Below are 9,532 nucleotides of genomic sequence, written 5' to 3' on the forward strand. Positions count from 1 at the left end.
AGAACATCGAACCCTGAGCCCTATTGTTGCCCATTCAAGCTTCCAAGCCATTTTTGAGTGATTTGAAGGAAGAAGAAAGAGGGGAATCATTGAAGCTTCAAGGATTGGCCTTAGATCTGAAGATTTGGGGAAACTTTCTGAGTTATTGAAGGTATTAAGTTGTTTCCCTCCTTTAGATCTATTATGGTTGTGAGTTTTAGGGGCTTTTAGCCATGATTAGCTACCCCTTTTGAGTTAGAAGCCAGATCTGAAGTTGCTACTTTGGATCTAAGAATATTATGGTCTTGAGAAGCATAAAGTATCTGCCCTTGAGTTGATTATGGAGCCTCTTTGCCTTAAACCCTAGTTTATGGTGTATTTTGCCTAGATCTCCTTCCCTACACGTAAAGTTTGCAACTTTACGTGAGGAATAGGCTTGGGAAGGGTAGATCTACAGTTTGGAGTCCATGCATGACTCAAAAGTCCTCTGCATGTATGGAGATCTGAATGGACTCGGCGAGTCCTTTGAGTGGACTCGACGAGTAGCATGAAGATTTGGAGGAACTCGACGAGTGGGATGAACATCTCGTCGAGTCGGATGCAGTTGGGCAGGAACTCAGCGAGTTTGAAGAACAACTCGGCGAGTTGGTTGAAGATTGCCTTGGACTCGGCGAGTCTGTTCTTGGACTCGGCGAGTCAGGTTGCGAAACCCCAAACCCTTCGAGTTGAGACTCGTATCAGTGAGTCGAGTGGAGACTCGGTGAGTTGGACAGGTAAGGACTCGGAAATCGGTAGACTCGGCGAGTCATGGACTGACTCGGCGAGTCAAGTCGCAAAGAGAAGGACTCTGGACATATGAACTCGGCGAGTCAATAGGGTGACTCGGCGAGTAGGGTTGACCTGGAAGGTTGACTTTGACAAGGACTTTGCCTTTGACCAGAGTTGACTTGGTTGTCTTTCGGGGATCAGTTAGACTCAATGTTGCATTGATATTGGTAGCTCGGGGAGTGAGTGGAGCAGGAGTTCAGAGAGTTGCCGGGCAGCAGCTAGTGGGTTCATCAGCCAGTTCAGCCAGTGCAGGTGAGTTTCCCTTTGTATGAATGGGTCTACAACCACAATGCCGGCCCATGTAGTTATGAGTAGAAGACCCAAGGGTTAGCCCTAGGCACAGTATGCTAGTATGATATTCGGGATGAGGTCCAATGATAGAGGGCGGGTGCCCAAGGAATGGTTTATGTGATAGTTTATACTTGTTGTCTGTGTGATACTTGTATGTGCCTGGTAGGGAGGTGAGTGTGGACGAGGTCCCGTATCTCACCAATAGCAGAGTATGGATGGTGTTCCACATCTCAGTAGCAGCATATCAGGGGCGAGGCCCAAGTTAGGGAAGGAGTGAGGGTGGGCTAGGCCCGTACCTCACCATCAGCAAGAGTATGGACGTGGTTCCATGACTCATCAGTAGTAGGACAAGGGCGGGGCCCAGAGATAGGCGAGGCCTTAGGACAAGATCCGTTAGTATGTGTTTAGCTTATGTGATGTGATGTGATATGTTTATGTGCTATTATATGTTAGTGGACGAGGCCTAAGTGAAACAGATCTGTATCCAAGCGAGGCTCGAAGCCAGGCGGGGCCTAGAGTGGCGGGGTCGTTGTAGCGGGTGAGGCCCGAGGTAGGGGGCGAGGCCCAGGATAGCGGGTGTGGCCCAGTATGTACAGTATGTGGTTATGCATGGTATGTGGTAGGGTGGGGAACTCACTAAGCTTCGTGCTTACGGTTTTCAGTTTTGGTTTCAGGTACTTCCGATAGCGGAGGGAAGAGCTCGGGGTGATTGCATGGCATGCACCATAGATTAGACAGCCTGGGAATGTTTTACTCTGATAATGAACATGTGTTTTGGAAATTAATACTCTGATTATAATTGGATTGATGATTTTGCTTTAAGTAATGTTTTATTAAAAAGAAAATTTTTAGTCATGAATTTTGGGATGTTACAATAACTATAATAAGTTTGGACACAAAACCTCCTTACCCTTTCTCCTTTATGTATACAACTTTATTGCTTACCTTTGCCATTTCTTTCAGCCTAGAGTTGCTCAAGAAACTATCATCTATAAAGATGAGCAAATAAGAGAGGCACAATCATGGATTGTAAGTGTTCAGGAGAGGGATGTACAGATTGAAATTTCCTAATTATGGGAAGGAAATCAAGGAATAGAAGATATTGGAGTGTAGGGTCGTCCTTCAGATGCCATAAATGCAACTAAAAGATGCAGGGAACTGAATTATGCTAGCAAAAAAAAATTATTGATTGATGCTATTAAATGCAATCATCTGTGGGATGAGCAAATTGCATCTACATATGATATGTTTGACATGTTTTTCCTTCACCTTTTTCCTGATTTAATAAGTTATGGTTCCATACCATGTCCCCAGAGACAAGGGAAAGTAATTAAGAACATGTTATCGGTCGATGAATTCAAACAAGAAAATGTGAATTACTTGTATCAATATCTATAATTGCTTACTGGTTTGTAGAAACAAGGCGACCATTTGTTATAATTGCACAAACCAGGTAGTTCACTATTGAAATCACATTTTATTGGTTGTAAAGATTACCTGACCTTTTACATACAGTTGTGGATGCAAGCAATTAGGAATGAGACCTAATGCCCCAACCTCCAAACTTTTTACTTTATATACTATGTGACAGGAAAAAAAAAACTTTTGTTTATATATAATAGGCCCTCTATCGCCTTGTTCCCGAGTTTTTTTTATAAATTCAATAAAGGAATTGGAAGGAAAATTTTGACAAAAAGAAAGGGAGGGGAAGGAAAATATTCATTATTTCGTGTTCCCGAGTTTGAAGGAAATGAAAGGAGAAGTTTAAGTTTGTGTTCCCGAGTTACGAGGAAAAAGAAAATAAAACTTAAAATTTTCCTTCCGCTTACTTTCTTCCCAAATCCGCCCAATTTGGAAGGAAAATATGACTCCAAAATCCTCCCCCCCCCCCCCCCTCACTTTCCTTCGATTAATGAAACTCGGAAACACGATTTTCGACATCCATCACTTTCCCTCCAAATCCATCTATATCCCTCCTTAAGTGGAACTCGGGAACAAGGCGTATGGTTTCAATGTTAGCAGTAATCCAATTCAAATGTTAAAAGAAAGGTTTTTATAGATCATGTATAGGTTTTTGAAATTTTAAAAGGGTTGTACCAATATTAAGAAGAATTTGTTTGAATATCATAAAAAATTGCACACCTACCATCACTTATCATCACGTACCAATGAGGGTTCATTTTAATCATATTATGCATGTATGATTAATTTCATTAAACGTTTTTTTCTATGCAACAAAATAACAAACATATATTCCTTTTTAAGTTTTATTTACACGTTTATGTATTTACGACGTTAATTCCTATTCGTTGGAAATCTGTTGGTACTTTCAACAAATTTATATCTGTCAGTAATGCCTCAATTTTTTAGTAGCGTTGTGTCTCTAATGAAGCAAATCCTGGATCCACCATTATTTACATACATTCAATTATTTAGTTAAAGAAAAGTGCAAATGTAAAAAAAATAACAACGTACTTTCATTTACTTATGTATTATAGCATGCTAGTTTCATTTCTTTCTATTACAATAATGTATTATATATATATATATATATATATATATATATATATATATATATATATATATATATATATTGTTATTATGTACACTTTTCAAAGCACAACGTTTTAATAATACATAAATTCAAACTACGATGTTATATTTAGGTAATTTTACAAAGTAGAATATCCGAATATGAGAAAACTATAAAATGCAATGGTATAATAGAAAAAAAAATAAAAGTTGGATTATATAGTAAAGATGTTTCTTACGTTAAGCCTTAGTATAATTACTCACCTTAGTTAAACAAATATACTTAGGGACAACATATGTTCAGTTGTCACGGTAAGAAGCGGCCTCTCCTTTACCTCATATGAATTATATTTGTGTTGTATTTTTCTACTGTGGTAAATGAGTTCCTATATAATCTTTATGCATGTGGTGTTTTTTTTTTTTTTTTTTTGCGGTGGAGTAGAGTATTTTGCTCGAATTATGAAGTAACAAATTAATGAGATGGGAAAGGCGAACTACTCATAAAATAATCACAAAATTAAGAAACTCAAGGTGGGAATTTCACTCTGTTAATGTTTTTTTATATTCATTCTTTCATAAATATTAGTGTTTTTAAATTATTATCTGCCTGTGTCTGTAAAATGTTTATACATGAGAAGAGAGATTGGATGACATATTGACATCCGTCTAAAAGATATACCAAAAAGTTTGAAATTGATAAGATGATAAGCCAATTTCATGTTATGTACATATTTTAAAAATTCATTCATTTTCTCTTTAATTTAAGTTTTTACCATTCTCTGATAGATTAAAAAAATGGTAATGGATAACAGAATCAAACAAGGACAAACGATGTGTAATAAAATTTGGAAATCATTATTAGAAAACAAATAATATTTTTTGATTAGTTAGTGAATGACACCCTTATTGTGGGATGTACTAAGTTACATATTAACCCTAGATTTCCAGTCCATGTAAACTTTTAGAATTGTGGTGATTTGTATCTTGAGTTATTACAGTCAACAATCCATTGATTTGAATCTGGGTATAAATCCTACATCTTGATCATTAGGTAATAAGTCAAATGACGCCTCAAGGAGTTTCAACCAAATCAACTGGCTATTAGACGATACGTTTGATGATAGAAGAACAAGGTTAAATGTGTAAAATGGACTTACTTTTTATGATTGCTTTTATCATATCTATTGTTTAAGGCATCTTTTTATATCCTTTCTGATCGAACACCACATATGACCCTGGGAACTTAGAGTGGTGTTGGTCTTTTTTCCTATTTATCAGGTATTTTTTTTGCTTAAAAAACATTTTAGTTGGTTACAATGTGTCCAATTTACCATTTTAGTAATAAATCGTGTCCATTTTATCATCAGGGAACACCGCCGACAGAAAAGGGTATGGCATGTACAACTAAAAATTGGCAAAACAGGTTCAAGTTCCTTTTATATATATATATATATATATATATATATTCTCCAGGTTGCGAGCGTGCACCACATGTTGCAATTTCTTTGTGTAGTATTTTGACAATGTGAACGATCATTTATATGTTTTGCAAGTATTAATGGAAAGTTTCTTTCTCTTAACATGAAGTTAACTAAGACTCCGTTTGATTAACATCTTTTCAGGACCAAATAGATTTTTCTGGATGAATGGACCGGAAAGACTGTTTGATTTGCACAAAAAATGGGTCTTTCCCGGTAAGATTTGTCTTACCCAGAAAGCCACAAAACCATATCTTTTTGGCTAAATGGGCTGCAAAGACAATTGTCCCCCAAAACTTGCCTCTAGTCTTTTTTCGTGGATTATTATTTTCTTTAAATAACTTTTTGGACAATACCACCACCATCCTAATTTATTTACAAAAATCTTATCCATCCTACCACTGTCAGACATAAATCGAGTCAATAATCACACGTTGGGATAAAAAAGGTAAAATGGTTAGAAAGAATAACAATGTAATATCAACTTGAAAAATAATAAACTACAAACAACCTAATTCACACCTATTTAGATTTTAATTGATTGATATTTACTTTGTAAGACATTTTGTATTTGTATTTTTAAATGATTATTGTGTAATTTTGATTTTGTATGACAATTCGTATATTTTTATAATCATTCAACAACTTCATCCATTACAAGTTAGAACATTAGGGTAATAAGGTCATTTTCCATCATTCTGCACAGTCAGTCAGATGTATAATCAAACAACATGGTTTCTTTCTCAGTCAAAAAACTTTCCCTACTTTACCAGACATCACTTTCCCAAACAGCAAGTATTAAACGAGACCTAAATTGTGTTCATATCAAGGCATTCTACTATGGAAACCTACATAATTATAGCATAGGTGCTATTGTTTTCTTGCTCCACTTTAACTATACTATTGGGTCGTGCTTAGCATGACCCTAAAACCCTCACCAATTTATATATATATATATATATATATATATATATATATATATATATATATATATATATATATATATATATATATATATATATAGAAAGAGAGAGAGAGAGAGAGGTTCATCTAAAAACGTAAATTAGTGTGAATACATGAGGACGATTTACAGCCAATCTAATTTTATCATTAAACAAAATAATTAAATAAAATTTAAAGGATAAGCATGTCAATTAACATAGTAGTCAAAGAAGTAATCAAAACGAATTGCCTAAAAATATGCTAAACGATCTTTCCATAATCCACAATTATACTGAAAAAGGATACATCTAAATGAACCTACTTCATTTCGTATTCTTATTCTTATAATCATCGTATTATTGTTGATATTGTTCTTTTAATCGTCCAATAATTTCTGGTTATATATCATATCGTTCTAGAAACAATTTGATTCTTGTATTCATCCATATAGAGTGTTGTACAGAAGACGACGGGCATGGTGATTTAGTTTCAATTTGGGATCAACAATGCTATCCTGATTTTGATTCAATGCAAGATGGAATAGATTATACTTCTCATGAGAGTTCCTTCGATGAACAACAACAAAAAGTTAATAAAAATCCAGGTTTAATTTCTTACCCTTATTAGTCAATGTAAATTTCATTTTTTTTATTCCAGTCGTATACTTTATGTTAATTCATAGGGATGAGCAAAAGGACCGAACCGGCCCGAACCGGACCCGGCCTGGGAACCGGCCCAGCGGTTCTACCGGTTCCCGGTTCCTACCGGTTCTTGTCGTATCTTCAAATGTTGGAACCGGTCCTCTAAAAATAACATCATACGGTTCCAGTTTTTGTCGGTTCTACCGGTTCCTGGTTCCAAAAATCCACAAAAATAACGTCCCGGTCCCAGCCCGACCGGTTCCATCGGGTTCCGGTTTCGGTGCCGGTTCCAGCCGGTTCTCCGGTCCATATACTCATCCCTATTAATCCATCTTCATTTCCTTTTAAAAGATTCTTATGATAATTAAGATAATATTGATGAAGACGCGAACGATTTATGTGACGATAATCTCATTTCAATTAAAAACGAGACATTGGGTGGATTTGATGATGATTACAGTGTCGATGAAATTAAAAATCAAGATAATGTTGACAATTCAGGTAATTTGGATTTTTATTAGTTAATTCATGTTAAAATATTTTGTTTTATATAATCTATTATGGGTTGATACGTTTAATCACAATGTAAATTCATTGTTTTTTTCGTGTAGATGTTCATCAATCTAATGATAATCATGAACATTCTAATCATCAACATGTGATTATTAATGGAAAACAATATTGGATTCCAAAGGTACATGATGAAGTTAAGCCAAAACTCAAAGGCCATTACAAGTAGTATGAAGATATAACAAATATGTATTATAAGTATGCTCTTACAGAATGTTTTGATGTTAGGAAAACCACAAATAGAAAAAATGTCCATTATATTATTAGATTAAGATACATTGGATGGGATGCATATATCATATTTAGTAAGATAAAAGGAAGCTCTACATGGTTGTTGTATGATTTTGTAGAGGAACATAATCATGAACTTATGTCTCAAGATAACAAGTTGTTTTCTTGATATCATAGACAACTTAATTCATGGCAAAAATCGTTCATTATCAGTCTAATCAGCATTTTGGTGCCACCCAAGCTTACAGGATCTTTACTGCTATTAATGGTGGATACAATATCATTGGAGGCACGGTTGATGATTTTAAAATTTTGATGAGGGATCTTAATTGCTTCATAGGTGGAACCGATGGTCAGATGTTAGTCAATAAGATGACTAACAGAGCAAAAAATGTTCCTAATTTTTCATTCGATTTTAGAGTTGAAAATTAGCAACTCAATGCTATATTTTAGGATGACGAGACATCAAAGATAAATTATAAAGAGGTTAGTGATGTTGTCTCCATTGATGTCACATTCCGAACTAACAGATTATGTGTAACACCGTAACTTTTCAAACCAAATTTTTTCATTTTCAAACACAAATAAACACATGTCACATTTCTCAAAAATCTCAAGTATCAAACATCAACACATATTTCACAAATTGTTTATCACAAATCCAGGATCCTCCAAAACATATCTCCAATACGAGTGTGTGTACAATCAAGTCGAGGCCTTCCCGCGATCCTCGGAGGTACTTGAAACACATAACACATAACACGGTAAGCACAAAGCTTAGTGAGTTCCCCAAAATAACACACACATCACATTAGCCGCTCGAGGCTAACTCAATACGACCCTCCGGTCAATGTGTTTCGACGGAGGCCCTCTAGTCCCACAACTCGGGTGAACCCTCCGGTCCTAACTCAATAAGCTCATAATAATAATACTCAACATAAATCACAAAGACATAATGCATAATATCACAATACACAGATAAGCACATAAGACATCTCATTCACACACAGATACCACTCATGGTAAGTATAGTGAGAAGACTCACCTTGCAAGAAATTGGATAATCTCAAACTCAAATCACCGGTCTAGCCTCCGCCTAACACATACGACAATTATCCCTAATTAATCACGGCTCTCAAGAAGCTACACTAACCCTTCTACAAACTCACAGAAGGGTAAAAGAATATTTTACCCTTCAATGGCCTTAATAGTCCACAAATTTACCAAACCCTAAAAGTCAACCAAAAGTCAATGGCAGAGAGTACGTTGCGCGTACCAGCTCTGTACGCTGGGCGTACTCTGCTATCATGCATGCATCAGGGATGCTCGACCCCTACGTTGCGCGTACTGGGATTATGCCCAGCATACGTCCCAGTTTCACTCTTTCTACTCATTTGGTCTTAATTACTTAAGACCTCTGCTCATATCACAGATCTGGACTCCCTAATAGCTCTTACTCCATAAAGTCAGTGACTTTTAGCCTTTGCATGGCTGATATGGTCACAAACACACAATACTTCCACTCTCTTATCTCAAAAAGCTCATATCTCATGCATGGCTTGATTCCAACATACAAGACTGGATTTTTATGACACTTCACCACTAAATACACTCAAAAGGGGTTGATCATAGTCTCTGGAGTACAATATCTCATAAAGTCTCCAACTTTTGGGACAAAACCCTAAAATACTCTACCATGATGCACAAAACGAAAGAGTGAGAAAGATTGAAGCTTTATACCTCTATGTGAAGCTCCCATCACATGTATGCTCAGATCCAAGGGCCTGGACTCTCACTCCTTCTTCTCCAAAGCTTCTCCTTCACTTCAAGAACACACAAAGACTCTCAAGGCTCTCAAATGAATTTACAAGCTCTAAGAACGAAAGCTAGGGTTTAGGAGGGTTTGTTTTCTGAAAATGGTGGCCAGGAATGAGGCCATCATATCCTTTATATAAGGGACTCACCCTAAGTTAGGGTTTTCACTCTGGGCCTAGTACGCCCACCGTACCCTCTGGTACGCCCAGCGTACTAGGTGGCTTC

The sequence above is a fragment of the Lactuca serriola genome, chromosome 2, assembly GCF_051521515.1.
Source record: "Lactuca serriola cultivar US96UC23 chromosome 2, Lser_US96UC23_V15, whole genome shotgun sequence".
NCBI lineage: Eukaryota > Viridiplantae > Streptophyta > Magnoliopsida > Asterales > Asteraceae > Lactuca > Lactuca serriola.